General features: G+C 47.7%; 1 long non-coding RNA gene across 1 annotated transcript in view; it reads right to left on the reverse strand.

Moving 5' to 3' along the window:
• LOC135824904 (uncharacterized) overlaps positions 1-15,536 on the reverse strand; it is a 101,221-nt gene extending 85,685 nt beyond the window's left edge. The window contains exon 1 of the long non-coding RNA XR_010554967.1: positions 15,390-15,536. This is a non-coding gene — a long non-coding RNA (uncharacterized LOC135824904). The remainder of the gene's footprint in view (positions 1-15,389) is intronic.
• Positions 15,537-17,240: the final 1,704 nt, after the last annotated feature.

Consider the following 17,240-nt stretch of genomic DNA (forward strand, 5'->3'; position numbering starts at 1 on the left):
GCTTTCAAGCAACGGACGAAGGTGGTCTATCTTACTCAGAGGCACACCTGCTTTGAGGAAAGACTCGACAACGTTGGCTCTTCGAATGAGGACATCAATGGCTACATCACCAGATAGCCCTGTTCCTGCCAGCTCCTTCTCATGGTCTGTAGTGTACTTCTCCCACGAAGCTGTTAGCACTTGCTGGTGTAGCTGGGCTCGTGACTTTCGCTCTTTGGCCGTCTTGTGATTTGGCTCGAAATGTGTGATTGCACAATGCTGTTCTTCGGTTGAACTGTCTGGCTGCAAGCACTGCAGTAAATCCTCCCACTGGACACGGTCAAATATTCCCCTGGAAATTGCTGCACGCGATGGTCGACGTTGCCACGAGGTGTCAATGTGGAACTTCCACCGGTAATTCGCCCACGCTTAGCGACGGACTCTTTCCCACTTCTCTGGAAAGATCGTTTTCGGGAAATCGCTACTCTGGCTGGTTCGGGAAGACGTTCACACGCTGTCCTGACCTCGTCCTCTTCGGACTCTGATTCTGAGGCGTCTTCATCGTCAAACTCGGAATCAAAGTGATCATCGCTACTGCTTACTAGATCAACAATGTCTCTGGCTGCTTGCTGGGACATAGCCATGACGCGTGTTCTTCATCAGCTAACAAAGAATAATAAGCGCCGAACGGTGGTGGAAACAAAACGCTCCCATTTTCACCACCTTCTCATGTACACCCATCACAAGTTTTTTCCCAACGCTTGTGCCCAGACTCGCAGCCAGAGTCATAGATCTACAACAAGTTCAAGTAGTACTAGTAGAGAGCTAGACATTGAAGATTTGAAGTGAACCAGTGCTTTCGGATGCGAACACATTTGAAAATCCCATGTTTTGCAACAATATGCTAGTTTTCGCAAGAATATGCTAGTTTTCTGCAAAACCTACTGATTATGCTAGTGTAATGCTAGTTTCCAGAAAGTGCTAAATATGCTAGATACAATGCTAGCATTATCCGCCGGGGCCTATTCACCAGTGGTCCCTCAAAATGAGTCCACCAAGTTTCACCGATTCTGAACAGGATCATAATATAATAATTATTATGCCATCCAGAAGGTGATCGATGATGTCACAACCCGCATTTGGTCGTTGTCGGATCGCCAGAGGCTTTCAATTGTTCATGTAAATCGCCTGAAGCCATATCATCAAGTAACCGACGTAGATCTACGTCGTGCATCACCACCGGCATACGATCCCGAGATACACACCACCCCTGCACATACACCACTACCTCAAATCCAACCCCCCCGCTCCGCCTCCTCCTGAACCTCCGTACAATCTCCGGTCCAGACAGAACATTCACCCACCTGCCTACTTTTGAAAATCACGAGGGCGTGATTATCTGTAGGAAGGGAGGGTGTAGTATCCCTACCTGGCTAATACGGAAGTAATATGGAAGTAATACGGAAAAAGCTAACTCGAAGAAGAAGTAGTCCACCTCTAGGTGTGCACCGGAGAGAAAGTTATTTATTTGCCGCTTCTTCTTTTACTAATAATTATATCCCAGGTGTGTGCCTGAGAGAAGAAGAATAAAAACTAACTTTTGTTGATTGCACCGCGCCTACCACTCGGCTACCTGTTACAATAGTCCAAGTGTGTCGCGGCGTGCAAGGCACAGCGAGTAGAAAACTTATTAGTATGTAACATGCGATATATGGAATGCATCACGGCGTCACAATCAGTGTGTCTCATCGCCGAGTCATCGGAAGACCTTCTGAACAGTGGGTATGTGTCATAGTTGTGGCCTGCATAGATTAGACTAAAAATTCTGAGGGAGATACACTTCAACAGGAGAAAGAACAGCTTTTTCTTATTGAAAATGGCAGAATTTCATGTATCGACACCTCTCCAAAAAACAACTCATACGACGCCAAACATTTCGGTGCCCCCCTCCCAATTTTTTTAGACAATCAACATAAGCACTACCCAAGGCGAACACTAGTTGACACAGCCATAATCATCTTTTGTTCCGAAGTTTAGAAAGTGAACAAATCGTTATAGAAAGCCTTGGTTCACCTCTGTGCACCATCGCCTCCGTCAACGTCGAGATCGACTATTTGCTGCAGCAAAACGCGTCAATACCCCTGAGTGCTGGGCTGCTTATCGCATTTCAGGGAACTGCCTCGTCGCTGCCATCCGTAAAGCTAAACGTCACTTCTACGACCAGATGTTAGAAGGCCTTCATGCAGATCGAGGATCTTATGACTGGTGGAAGAGAGTCAAGAAAATGTGCCACATCAATTGTCCTCACACCCCTATACCTGATATCCAAGGAGACGATACCTTAGCGGTTACCGTCCCTGAGAAAGCGAACATCTTCTGTAAACAGTTCGCAAAGAATAGTCAAGCTACGCCGTCGTCGGATGCAGATTATCGTGATCTCGCCATGCCTTCTTCTTCGGAAACATTTGCCATCCGCCCTCTGTCTATCGTAGAAGTATTCAAGGCACTGTCGACCCTAAGTGTGCGAAAGTCTACAACTGGCAGTGTTCGTAACACGATCCTACGAGAGACAGCAGAAGTGCTCGCCCAATCCCTCACTGCTCTCTTTAACCGCTGCACCACTTACTGATCCCAACCCCTTGAGTGGAAAGTTGCAATCGTTACCCCAATTTACAAGGGTAAGGGAAGTCGCAATGACCCTGCTAACGACCGGCCGATATCTCTGCTGAATGGTGTGGCAAAATGCTACGAAGCGTTAATCAGCCGCCAGGTGTACGCGTTTGTAGCGAAACACAAACTACTGTCGCCGAAACAGTTCGGGTTTCGCCACCACCGAAGCACGGTTGACCAACTTGTGTAAGTCACATCAACTGTCAGCCCTGCATTTGATAACCGGGCCCAGTGTGATGCCGTCTTTCTCGATTTCTCGAAGGCAGTTGATCGAACCACTATCTGACATCGTGGACAGGAGAAGATGGCAGCTAACCGGCCATATTCTCCGTATGGACAGGGATGCGCCGCCATGGATCGCGCTGACGGGCTATTTTGCGGGAGATGCCAAGGCTGGGCGTGGACGTCCAAGGACATCCATTGCGACGCGCATCACAAGCGACTTACAGAGGAGGAACATCGACTTGAAGCGCAGCAGTCAGCTGGGGAATGTGAGGGCCATCGCTCTGGACAAGCCTACATGGAGAAATCTGGCCGACAATCCATGATCTGGCGTCACAGGTCATCAGTGCGCCATGTTAATAATTATCTTGATAATGGAATTTGATCATAGGAGATAGGACAGAAGTGGAACGTATAATTATACCCACATAATTATATTATTACGCGTGCTGTGGTATTATTATTATTATTATTATTATTTGTTAACTGGTTTGAGGGAAAGAGACAAACGGGAAAAGTCTGAAGAAAAAATTGACTGTCACCACCAGGACTCGAACCAGGGACCTTCGCTTGTAGCCAGCGATGCTCTAACCACTGAGCTATGGTGTAGTCGTCATTCCAGCAGAGGCCGTTCAACATTTTCTTCAGACTTCGTAACTCACACTTCCTGTGAATCCACACAGGCGGGTGGGACGCAGCCCTCACTGTAACCCACACACTTCACGTACAAACTAGCACGCGGGGAGCCCCAAGTCATAAAATGTTAACTGGTTTGAGGGAAAGAGACAAACGGGAAAAGTCTGAAGAAAAAATTGACTGTCACCACCAGGACTCGAACCAGGGACCTTCGCTTGTAGCCAGCGATGCTCTAACCACTGAGCTATGGTGTAGTCGTCATTCCAGCAGAGGCCGTTCAACATTTTCTTCAGACTTCGTAACTCACACTTCCTGTGAATCCACACAGGCGGGTGGGACATTATTATTATTATTATTATTATTATTTGATCGTACCAGCCATCGCCTTCTAGCCTAATGTCTGTCCGGTTAGTGTGCACCTGACTCATTTGCGTGGCTGATGGACTTCCTGGAAGGCCGATCGATGTCTGTGCGGGTCGGCACTGAATTATCAACCCATATGTCGCTCACCGCTGGTGTGCCACAAGGCTCCCACCTAGGCCCTCTATTGTTCAACCTTTCTATCAACTCCCTTCCCAGCATTCCCCAATCCAGCGATCTGACCCTGTTTGCGGATGATTCCAACATGGTCTGCGTTTCTCCGTCTACTGTCGTACCCGCCGCGCACACTGCCTCCCTGCAATTAGAATTGATAGATGTGTGAACTTGTCCCATAAAGCTGAAGCAATGCTAACAAATGTGTCCATGTTGCCTTTTGCAAACGTAAATCAAACCCACCTGATCCCAGGACCGTCACCATGGCCGGTACGTCACGGACCCAGCCCTCTTCCTACCGCCATCTGGGCATCATCCTCACTCCTTCACTCAATCTGTCCCCCCATATTCAACACATTATAAGCAAATTTCGAGGTCAAGTTTTTCTTTTAAACCAAATGTCCAACTTTCTTCCTTTTCCTGCTGTGAATCTTTTGTATAAATGTTATGTTCGTCCCCTCCTTGAATATGCTGTTCCCGTTTGGATGTTTTCCGTTTCAGCCACCATGTCCACAACCCTTGATAAACTGCAGGCTACTGCTGCTAGAGCATACTTAAATAGTAAACTCAAGCGTCGGCCTGACTGGTCGACTTCCAAAGAAGACCTCAATATTCTGTCCTCTTGGGAATTTTTAGCATGGCGACGGCAGATTCTTGGCCTTGTCTATTTCCACCATGTGTTCTCCCAATATCCCTCCTTGTTGTCTCACTTCCAGCTACCCTCTTCCCAAAGCAGTCGTCACCCTTCATCCATAATGCTTCCTAAAGCTGGCACCTACTTTCGTAAATCAACCCTTTTTTCTTTGAGTGTTGCCTGGAATAAACTGCATGAAGATATTCATTCGTTCACTCTCTACAACAGTGAAATTTAGTATTGCTATTCGTCGGTATCATTCGAAATCTATGTTTTCTTTGAAGGGTATTCCTGACTTTTGTGTCTAGGCTAACCACATCTATGATAGTTTCAATAGTTTGTGTATATGTCAGTTATAGTAGTCCGCAATGCTGCTTTTCTGATTCTCACTATGATTAGCATGCAATGTACTACCCGAAGTACTGAATTTACTTCTTTTGTACTAATGTATCTTCTACCTCTTCTCCCTTATGAACATATTTTCTCATTTTCCATACTTACTTAGGAGACTCCCTTAGATAGGCATCTATTTGCCTCTGGAGGATCCGTGAAATAAAAATCAATCAATCAATCAATCAATCAATCAATCAAGGAACAAATTCCCAAGTTTATATACAATGAAAAAAACATAGTGAAAAATGAAAAAAACATAGAAAGTTTACATGTCATGTAAACTTTCTATGTTTTTTTCATTTTTGGAGTTTGGTGGTTTGAGCCTCCTTTTAACGTGGGGATATATTTATTGCTTATAAATTCATCCAGTGGTCTGTACGAGGAAGCCAACCCTGGATGACTTTGGATGTGATAGTTCCACTTGCTCTTCATACCACGCACAAGTGCGGAATATGCGGCGCGGGGCTGTGTAAGTGAGATGTCAGCCAAGAGGCTCATCTCTCGCAACGAACTCGCAATGTGTCTATCGAGATTATCCGCAATGAACGACGACTGGCCAACAGCACCTCCCAGGTACCTCGCTTCGCCAGTTCGTATAGCAATACCGGTAGAATCGAACATATCAGCGGCCGCCCGCTCCAAGTCCGGCTTCCCAAGGGGTGTCATCTTTGAGGCATTGGTGAAATAACCATATTGCGGTCCAATGTCAGACAAAGCCAACCAGAACTTGTGCACGGCTGGCATCCTTCCATCAGCCTCGCCGTCAACCGCGTACCAGCACTGGCCGGTAGATGGGTGGTCACTGGATTGGCGTTTGATCACAGGCCTAATGGCCAGCGCAAGCAGTGCCATGGCCGAAGGATCGCCCTGGCAAGTAACCTCTCGAGACAAGATACTGTCACCACCTGGTAGAAACAACGATAGTGGAGCTCCGTATGTGTTGCGCAAGATTGTGGATATGCCAGGACACAGAAGAAGAACGTTATGAAGCGCTGCCTGTTTATTAACAGCACTAACCGCAATAAGGCCGATTCATACTTCATTTCGTGTACGGGGAACGCGTCTCGTTGCGGAAAAGTTGATCTGAGCTCAACTATTTCGCGTACGGGAAACCCAACGCGCAACGGTCGCGCGATGGGTTTCCCGTACGCGAGATGAAGTATTAATCGGCCCTTAGACGCATCCATGAAAAGAATGGCCTCCGGTTCCGGATCCAAATACTACCTCTGTACATCAAGAACCGCAGACTCACACGCAGATAGCATGCCCACACAAACCTGAAATGGGGCGACAGCTGCAACAATATCAATGGATGGAGACGCAGCCCAATATATAGCTTTAGGAATAAAACGGCGGTGTACTTCACCAACAGCTATTGGTCTAACACCTATACTTTTTCATATTTTTTTCATGAAAGTATACTGGAAGTAGGGCTAGCAGCATCACCAGCAGATTTCACCAAGGGTACAAGACGAGCTACCACAAACGCAGACAGAATCTGAGGATCGACCTCTCCCTGCAGAGTCGCTTCGCTGCGGCAGCCAACGCCGATGCAGCTGTTTGTGACCAGCTGTGTTTGATGGTACGGTACGGTACGGTTCAGATACGGGATAGCGCCAGGCGTGACACAAAAAAACAAACAAACAAATAAACGAGAGAGCTTGGAAGCTCAGGGCCCTACGCTATGCTTTTTTGCCTTGATGACCTAGACCAAAAAGGCATAGGGATGGTATAAATTCTTATAAGTTTCTACTTTTTGTTTTAGACATAACCTGGGATTCGAACCCACACTATCGCCCTGCATGCATTCCCCGATACACTTCGCATACATACTAATTCTTCCAAGTTGCTTAACATTATGATCTTGTATTTGAAAGCCCTATTTGAAGATGCATTGTGGCCAGCCGTCTTTGATTGTACGGTACGGTACAGGATAGGTACCGGACATATACGGGACAGGTACGGGACAGGTACGGTCGACGGTAATACGACACCGTCTACCGCCTTGATGACGGCAAAAAAAGAAAAGGAATGTTATAAATTTTTCAATTCTATTTTTTTTTTTCAGGCAGATCCTGGGATTCGAACCCGCACTATCTCCGTACATGCATTCCCCCATATACTTCGCATTCATACCCATTCTTCCAAGTTGCTTCACGTTATGATTTTGCGTTTGAAAGCCCTATTTGAATATTGCGGCCAGCTGTATGTGGCCAGCTGTGTTTGATGGCAAGGTACGGTACGGGACAGATACGGGATAGCGCCAGGCGTGACACAAACACACAAACAAACAAACAAACAAACACACAAATACCTAACGAGAGAGCTTGGAAGCTCAGGGCCCTACGCTATGCTTTTTTGCCTTGATGACCTAGACAAAAAAAAGCATAGGGATGTTATAAATTCTTTAAAAATTCCTTTTTTGTAAAAACATAACCTGGGATTTGAACCCGCACTATCGCGAGCTGCATGCATCCCCCGGTCTTTGAAAAAATCCTTTTTTTAAAGACATAACCTGGGATTTGAACCCACACTATCGCGCCCTGCATGCATCCCCCGGTCTTTAAAAAATTCCTTTTTTTAAGACATAACCTGGGATTCAAACCCGCACTATCGCGCCCTGCATGCATCACCCGGTCTTTGAAAAATTCCTTTTTTTTAAGACATAACCTGGGATTCGAACCCGCTCTATCGCGCCCTGCATGCATCCCCCGATACACTTCGCACACATACTAATTCTTCCAAGTTGCTTCACATTATGATCTTGCATTTGAAAGCCCTATTTGAATATGCATTGCGGCCAGCCGTCTTTGCTGGTACGGTACGGTAGGGATATAGCTGGCCACATACAGCTGCCAACAATATTAAAATAGGGCTTTCAAACGCAAGATCATAACGTGAAGCAACTTGGAAGAATGGGTATGAATGCGAAGTGTATGGGGGAATGCATGTAGGGCGATAGTGCGGGTTCGAATCCCAGGATATGCCTGAAAAAAATAGGAGAATTGAAAAATGTATAACATTCCTATGATTTTTTGCCGTCAGATACGGTATAGCGCCAGGCGTGACACAAAAAACAAACAAACACACAAACAAACAAATACCAAACGAGAGAGCTTGGAAGCTCAGGGCCCTACGCTATGCTTTGTTGCTTAGCTCATCGTGCATGTTGTGGGAACTGATGGAAATGTTTCCTGGGAAGGCGCTGACTGTGGAGTCGACGGGATCACTCTGCCGACGTTTCCTGTGACCAGCGCTGACTCGCCCGTTCACGCCTGTTTTGGAGACGACGGGATCTCTCTTCCAAAGTATGTTTTTGCTGACGCATCCTATCACCTATTCGGCAACTAACATCCATTCTAATTCCATTTCCTCCTCGTCTCCCTATTTCTTTCCAGAAAGTCTCTCTATACATCAGGGAGTCGTACTGTATTGGCAGCTACCCTAACGGGTCACGCCGCCCACCACCCAAGCATGGGTATGATGAGGGACAGTGGCAACAGAAACAAAAAACAGCAAGCAGGGAGAGAAAGCAAGAGAAAGACGGCGATAGTGGTACATCTGGTGTGCGACGTATAGAAAAGAGAGATGACAAGAGATGCGCACAAAATACGAAACAATAATTATTTTTGCAGTTCCGAAACAATCAACCAGGTGATGGAGTGTGGGCACCCGAAGTCCCACCTGGACTCCACTGGAAGAACATCCCACGCAGGGATATCAGCGATAGGCCAAGCGTTGAAAAACAGCCATGAGGACACATCGTCTAGAAGTCCACCGCGCTCGAACTGAAATTGCAGGTTCAAACAATTTCCCACGCGGCGTCAGGCAGCGTAACTCTTCTCGCTGCATCACCATTCATCTCCAGCAACCGTCTCCACTCACAGCTCATGCCTCTGCCACCACTGTACTCCTCCGAGCTTCGCAGTTTGAAACTATTCGGGGGTCAGCTACACCACCGCGAATGGAGAGACGAGGACGACAACGGTCGTGACTGAAAAGACACTGCCTTGGCGACCGCGTCGCGGAACCCTCGCCCCAGCAAATTCAGAAATACGCCAGGGGCAACTCTGGTGGACCCAGAGCCACCCCCTTGGCAAGACTAGTAAGAGGAACGACTGAAAACTCAGATAAAATGGAGCTACAAAAAGTGCAACCGTCCCCTTCAAGCACAGTTGCAACACACAGGGAGTCGTATACATGTACATAATATTGTGGCCAGCTGTTTGTAGCCAGCTGTGTTTGATGGTACGGTACGGTACGGGACAGATAAGGGAGCCAGCAAATGGCCAGCTGTGCAATACGGTACGGGACAGATACGGGATAGCGCCAGGCGTGACACAAACAAACAAACAAACAAACAAACAAACACCAAATTAAAGCTGTGTGGACCCTGGCTAGCGCCAGACGTTACTGAAGTAACGTCTTCTGCATAGCTACGGGAATTAAAGCTGTGTGGACCCTGGCTAGCTCCAGACGTTACTGAAGTAACGTCTTCTGCATAGCTACGGGAACGAGAGAGCTTGGAAGCTCAGGGCCCTACGCTATGCTTTTATGCTTTTTTGCCTAGCTCATCGTACATGTTATAAGAACTGATGGAATTGTCTTTTTCCGTTGATTGGCCACATCACTGTATTGCAAAAACGTTTCAATCGGTTTGAATTATGATGAGTTAGGCAAAAGTATTTGCAGAATTTATTGCGGATTGATATTTCTCTAATAATCATCTACTTTCGTTTTGCTCCTTTAATTTGTATCTCCTTATATTGTAAATCAACAAATTTTTGCTGATGAGAAATAGAAACCTCTCGATTAGAGAGGTTAAAGGGGAAGTTGTTGTTGTTGTTGTTTTTTTGTTTAAGTTAAGGCAAAAATTAAAATTTTACCAGGTGTAGTCTTCGGGGTGCTGAGTCGAATGGTCTTGGTCCGAGAAAGCTGAGACGCTTCCTTCCTACTTGAATCCCAATCGAACTCGCGCACTTCCACCGAAACTGGGTGACTGCGCCCAACTAGATGGGGATTTGTATGCAAAATGTCACTAAAAGCGCCATTTCGTTCTTATAAAAGCAAGGATGACCGCAATTGGCCCATATGTTGTAGTCTTTTGGACGCTGAGTCGACTGGTTTTGGTCCGAAAAGACTGCGATGCAGCGTTCCTGCTTTATTCCCAATCGAACATGGTTGAACAAGTGGTCACGTGCTCCTGGGTGCCCAAATCACCTGGTCACCACGCCAGCAGGCAACAACTTTCACACCAAGGTTCAACTTGAGTGACAGGACTGCACCCAAAAAAGGTCAAACAGGCAAGTAAGTTGTACCCTGCAGGCACGGTGACAAGGTGACTGGTGTACGCAGGAGCACGTGACCGCTTCTTCAACCATGTTCGATTGGGAATAAAGGAAGAACGCTGCATCGCAGCCTTTTCGGACCAAAACCAGTCGACTCAGCGTCCAAAGGACTACAACATATGGGCCAATCGTGGTCATCCGTGCTTTTATAAGAACGAAATGGCGCTTTTAGTGACATTTTGCATACAAATCCCCATCTAGTAGGGCGCAGTCACCCAGTTTCGGTGGAAGTGCGCGAGTTCGATTAGGATTCAAGTAGGAAGGGAGCGTCTCAGCTTTCTCGGACCAGTACCATTCGACTCAGCACCCCGAAGACTACAACTGGTGAAATTTTAATTTTCGCCTTAACTTCCCCTTTAAGATGCACGTTATTTCCGACGTGACACGCAGTTTCACGTCAAATTTGAAATCGATCGGTATTTTTGCTCTCACATGCATCCATTGCTCAATCATGCATCATTTGCCTATATGACAAACGTTGGCCTGCGATTTACTTTGGCCGGTTGGTACCAAGCCGAAAAATCAGCGAAATTAAATCGCCAGCGAACATTAGTTGATTTTAATACAGTAATCGGATTTTCTGGCCTTTTTGTAGTAATACATGTACATTGATCTGTTGAGCCAATGACGACGCCGAATGCATGGTTGTCTGTGGAGCACATTACATAACTTTACAGTCTCCTTAAATACGTATCCTGTCCGACGGCAAAAGAGGCTGCAGATTTAGTTTTTCTGCGCGTCGACGGGATGTCTGCGACGCGAAAGTTCAGCTCGCGTTATTTGGCTCGCACGTCGAAAAATCAACGCCAGTGACCTGCTGCTCACGTCGAAATTTGGACATTACATAACTTTACAGTCTCCTATATAAATACGTATCCTGTTCGACGGCAAAAGAGGCTGCAGATTTAGTTTTTCTGCGCGTCGACGGGATGTCTGTCCTGACGTTTACTGGGACCGGCGCTGACTCTGGCGATCGCGGGCGTTCTGGACTCGACGGGATGTCTGTCCTGACGTTTCCTGGGACCGGCTTAGACTCTGCCGATCACGGGCGTTCTGGACTCAACGGGATGTCTGTCCTGAGCGGGCGTTCTGGAGTCGACGGGATCTCTCTTTCGACGTTTCCGGTGACCGGCAATGAATCGCTCGTTCACGCTTATTTTGGAGACGACGGGATCTCTCTTCCAAAGTATGTTTATGCTGACGCATCCTATCACCTAATCGGCGTCTACTCTAATTTAATTTCCTCCTCGTCTCCCTATTTCTTTCCAAATCCCCCTCTACATCAGGGAGTCGTATGCATAATACGACGAATATTGGTACGGTACTGGACAGATACAGGAGCCCGCAAATATTGTGGACAGCTGTTATGTACAATCCTGTAGAGGCTTTGTAGTCACAGATACGGGACAGATACGGGACAGATACGGGATAGCGCCAGGCGTGACACAAACAAACAAACAAACAAACACACACACAAATACCAAATTAAAGCTGTGTGGACCCTGGCTAGCGCCAGACGTTACTGAAGTAAAGTCTTCTGCATAGCTACGGGAATAAAATCAGTCCATGTAGAAAGAACTATGATGGTCACAGTCAGGTCAAAAGATGAGCACGGGCCCGGCACTCTATGACAAAGCTATGAGCGCCGCCACCAGCATACTTCCTGACGAACGACGGACGGGCACCATGAAGGCAGGTAATTTGCCATCACACGAGGCGCAAACATACCCTCGACCGCAATTGCCGGACAACCAGGGAATACGGTAGGTGACGGTGCAGCCAAAGGGGGCAGAAGACAGTGGTCTCTGTACTGCATAAGCCATTTGTGGCGAACACAAGGGGCGTGAACGATCAACCTTGTTGATGCGTTCGGCATATTGGCGCTTCTTCTGCTGCTCGTGATCAGCCAACTGGCTCAGTACCTGTGATCGCGACAGCAAAGATGGCCTTGGGTGAGTAACCCGAAAATTAAAAAAGGCGTTTTGCTGCCGCGACCAGAAGCCACGAGCCCGAACATCCACATGGGCGCCAGCAACAGTGTTGCCTGACACAGCCTCACCCTGCAATGGAGCAAGTGGAGGCTCAGTCTCCACGTCACACACCACCTCCGTCAGTGTGTCGGCAAAGAGGTCCCGCAACTGGTTATGGCGCTGAGCGTGAATGCGTCATGAGTCGTCATGTCACGACCACAGACACACGATGAAGGCACACTACTCATAGCGCAGACACAATGCGTCCCGAAAGTCATTTTTGTTGAAAATACTGCTGTGGCAGGAGTACCTAGCCAGGTTGATACGCCACCATCGCCGGCAACCTCGAACAGAAGCTGCTGCAGGTCTGGCAGAGAGGGATTGATGCTGGTGAGAACGGATTGCTGCTGAGCACGACGCTTCGTGTGCGCCGCAGAAGCAAGAGTCCTGCAGGATGCGACGGCTGCAGCAAGACCAGGGGCACGAGTCGGCAACACAACCACCAGCGGTGGAGAACAGCCAAAACTGCGAGCCGGTCAACTAATAGAGACTATCTCCGAACAAAAACGCAAACCAAGGGCATTCGCCTTCTGCGAGAAAGCCGGTCACTCAGTTTCATCCTGTAAATCATTCAAGGATGTGAGCCAGAACGAACGGTGTAAGTTGGCCCGGTCTGCAAACCGGTGCTACGTGTGTCTCGGGTATGGGCATGGGGCAACGGAGAAAGCCATGTGGCTTAGATGGCTGGACGACATTTCACCAACCTCTGTTGCATCCGTAAAATTATGAGCAACAAGGACAACCCAGAGACTCTGCTGATAGAAAGCAGACTAACTCAATCACGATGGCATCACACTTGACCTGCAGCAAGCAGAAGCCATCTGCGAGCGTCATCCTCCGAACAGTAGCAGTACGACTGAAAAATGGCCACAACGAAGTGATGACGTCTGCACTTTTCGATGAGGGATCTACAGTGACACTGGTAGACACCCGATTAGCCAAGATCCTGCAAGCGTCTGGCCCAGTGAAGCCGCTGTCTCTCACATGGACCGATAAGCAGCATCAACACCATCCTCAGTCTATGTCCTTGAACCTGCAGATCCCTAGATTGCAAGGAGACGACACCTTTCAGCTGAGGAGTGCCACAACAGTGGACAACGTCGATTTGTCGTGTCAGCCGGTGATGTCTGCAAAGGCGCTGAAGCAATTGCCGCATTTGAAAGACGTGCGGGTCCACACACTCGCTAACAACAAGCCCTAGCTCCTGATCGGCCAGGACAACGTCAGTCTGACTGTCGGACTAGAGGTCATCGAAGGCGCGCCCAACGCGCCAATCGCCTCCCGAACCAAGCTTCGGTAAGTCATGCACGGTCGGTTATCTCATCGTCAGGGCAAAGTTGATGACGCCGTTCTGTAAAATATCTCTACGGAGGACGAAAAACTGCACCAGCTCGTGAAATCGTCGTTTAGGACTGACGACTTCGGAGTCAAGATGCCGCACGCTACAGTCAACAACCGTGAAGAGCTGCGGGCATTTGAGCTGCTGCAGGCAACAACTCAGCGGTTTGACGAGACCATGTGGGAGAAGGAGCTCCTGTTGCGCGAGGACAACCAAGTGCTGCCGCGTGGCTATGGCAATGCGTTCAATCGACTCCGCTGCCTGGAGCGCAAGCTTGACCGCAACCCATCACTGCTAGCAAAGTACAACGAGAAGATTGCTGAGTATGTCGAAAAGCGCTACGCGGGGATCCTATCTCCTCATCAGCCAGCGATCGACTCCAACACCACCTGGTATCTCCCGCACTTTGGGGTCAACAACCCCTTGAAGCCGTAAAAACTAAGATTGGTTTTCGATGCTGCATTGAAAACCAAGGGAAATGTCAGCCATACTGTTCGGTTTCTGCGAGGAGGCTTTCGCATTTGGTGGTGACATACAAGAGATGTTTCACCCAGTGTTCATTAGGCCACAAGATCACTGCACTTAACAATTCTTGTGGCGTGGGTAGGACCGCAGCAAACCGACTGTCTGCCGGATGGGGGTAATCACATTTTCACCTACAACGTCGCAGTTCGTGAAGAACACAAATGCTGCCGAGCATCGCGACAAGCTGTGTGCAGTACAGGGCATTGTTGAGCATCAGTATGTCCATGACTACTTTGACAGCTGTGCTGAGACCAAAGAAGCAGTGAAGATCGTCTCAGATGTGATTGACATCCACAGACAACGTGGCTTCCATATCATGAACTGCAGGCTCCTGGGTAACCTCTCTCTCATCCTCCCTGCTATCATTCTCATCATATTCACGTACGATTTTCAATTCTCATGCCTTGCGTTAGTGTCTTCTCCGCACTCCTTGTTCGATTCTGGCTTCCATAAAATCCCGTTGCGCGCCGTGTGCGTGTCGACAACAGTAGATAAGTGGAAACCGCTGCAAAATCGGAATTAGGGCTGTCAGTGGCCTGATATTCGGGTCCAAATTGTCAGTAGCGTTGTTGTTCTGGTTTCAAGGCTATTACATCCTGTTAGTGGTCACCTCCAACCTGACGGCATAGGCGCGAATGGCAATGCGTTCAGAGAACTGCTCACCAGGCAATGGCTCTCTAGAAAGCCAGGTACCCTGTCCTGAGTTTGTTATGCGGTATGCTGGGATACCCTCAAGTTGGGCATCTCAATGCTTGGGAGATGGTGAACTGGCTCCAAAAGGAGCCTGTAGATTGCAGCCGTCGGCTGGTCAGGTACAATCCATTTGAACAAAATTTCGCAATTCCAAAATAGCCATTATTGTAAAGACCCCCAAAACAGATACTTGGCAAGGCCTGACAAATGCTTATTCCTCTCAGTCACTATTTGTCATTTGTTGGTCTTGGAACTAGTGACAGGTTGGTTCGGTGAAGGTCGGCGGCTCCTCGACCTGATAATCTTTTCAATAGTGGTGCATGTCAATCTCAAGTGTCTGTAAAAAAACTTAGAAAATTGTATTTCAGTCAGCATTGAAAACTCACGAGAGCATGGTCTAGCACGTAGTGTTGTCCAGTTTCCATAGATGTTCAGGTCAAAATACGGCTGGCACTGTATAACAATATTCCCACTGTCAATTGTGACATTGATTATCGAATATGCTCCACCAAGTGGATTTGATGGTTCATTGAGTTCACCTAAAATGCATGCAAGAGATTAATTGAAATAGTTGAACAAGTTTAAAACGTTTAAAACGTTTTCGCTAGGACAATGAAGATAATGAATTCAGCACCTCGGTTGGTTAAATGACAAGCCGCTTCTCCCGTTTGCCTGTAACACTATTTTGGCACATTATTTCCAAAACCATACATTTTCTCCTCTTGTATGTCTTCCCTGCTTGGTTCGCCACTAACATAAGTCGATTTGAGAAGTACTTCACCGCAGAATCCTTCGTAAAGTATTTCATCAAGACCGTTACGTACAAAACTTAGACTTGCATGCAGCTGCAACTACAACTTTACAAAAATATTTTGATACTTCTAAGAGCATGTCCGAGAATACCAAAGTACAAGTGCAAGTCGATCTATCCGATTTCGCCCAAAATTTACAGTTATATGTTCCTTTTGGGGTGTTCATCGGTTGTGCAAAGCCCTTGAAAAAGTTTCTCAAGGGAACCTTGAAACTTGTATACCCCTTAAAAATGGCAGTTTAAAGACCATGACCAACATCAGAATGCAGCATCACAAGACAATCTTGGCAGCAGCAATGGTCAACATTCCACCACAGTTAGGACCAATGATACAGAATGATGACAGCACTGGGTGGCCCTAAGTGTAACCTACTTCTAACTTATGCATTCTGCCTGATGTGTATGCTTGGTGAATTCCAGCACGTAGTCACCACACACCTCCCAGACATTTTTGATGTAAGGGAGACGACGTTTACCGTTGAGAAATGTACGTATGTGGATGCCACTCTGCCAGGTTATCAACCGCCCATCCTTCGTGACCGTACATCCTCAGTGCAGGACTCGCTCAGATTTCAAACGTACAACATGGCTTTCCTTGGCCTGGGTAGCTCCCTGACACCAACTGCGAACTGTCACCTGCAGTGACATCCAGGATGGCTTTACAACTTCAGTCATTGCGCTTGGCCTGCTGGAGCTCGGAGCCTTTACCTGCTGCAGATTGTGAAGCTTCCTGATCACTGCTTTCAGTGTCGTCAGTGTCACTGACACTATGGTTCCAGTTGTAGAACTCGTACTGGGGTCATTGGTGCCCGTAGCTGCATGTCTACGGGATGTCTTGCTCGTACGCTGGCACTGGGCCTGGCGACAAGCACTCGCCCAAACAATGCCGGTTTCCTTCTGGGAAACAACATCCTCACTGAGCGCATTCACTTGCTTATTCAACAGATCAATCTGGTTCAGCAGGCGTGCCTCCAGATCGGCCGACTATGACACGAGGGAGGACAGTGTTGTGACTAGCTCTACGACATAAGTCTGAATTCCTGGGAGGGAACTCAACATTTTGATCTCTGACTTGGTCATCCCGCAAATGGCGGTTCATGGTCGATGATTATACGGAACCTGAACTGAATTCCCATTTTGAACGACCCTTTTCACACTGTCACTTCACCGGTGATACACAAGTCGTAGAACACTTCTCGGTGAGACCTTCAACCGCAAACTGCTGTTCCGCAACCATCTTCACCAGGTTTCAGTCAGATCAAGCCCAGCCATTGCCTTGGCTTCTTCAGGAAGGTGTGCCCAGTACTCAACCCCAACGGCCGCCTCAGCATATACAACGACTTCATCCTTTCCACATTGCCAAGCTTGATTGCACCCAGCAACGGTGTATGCGCAGCAATGACGCTGGGACCATGCTCCCAAGCTT

The sequence above is a fragment of the Sycon ciliatum genome, chromosome 9 (assembly GCF_964019385.1).
Source record: "Sycon ciliatum chromosome 9, ocSycCili1.1, whole genome shotgun sequence".
Lineage (NCBI taxonomy): Eukaryota > Metazoa > Porifera > Calcarea > Leucosolenida > Sycettidae > Sycon > Sycon ciliatum.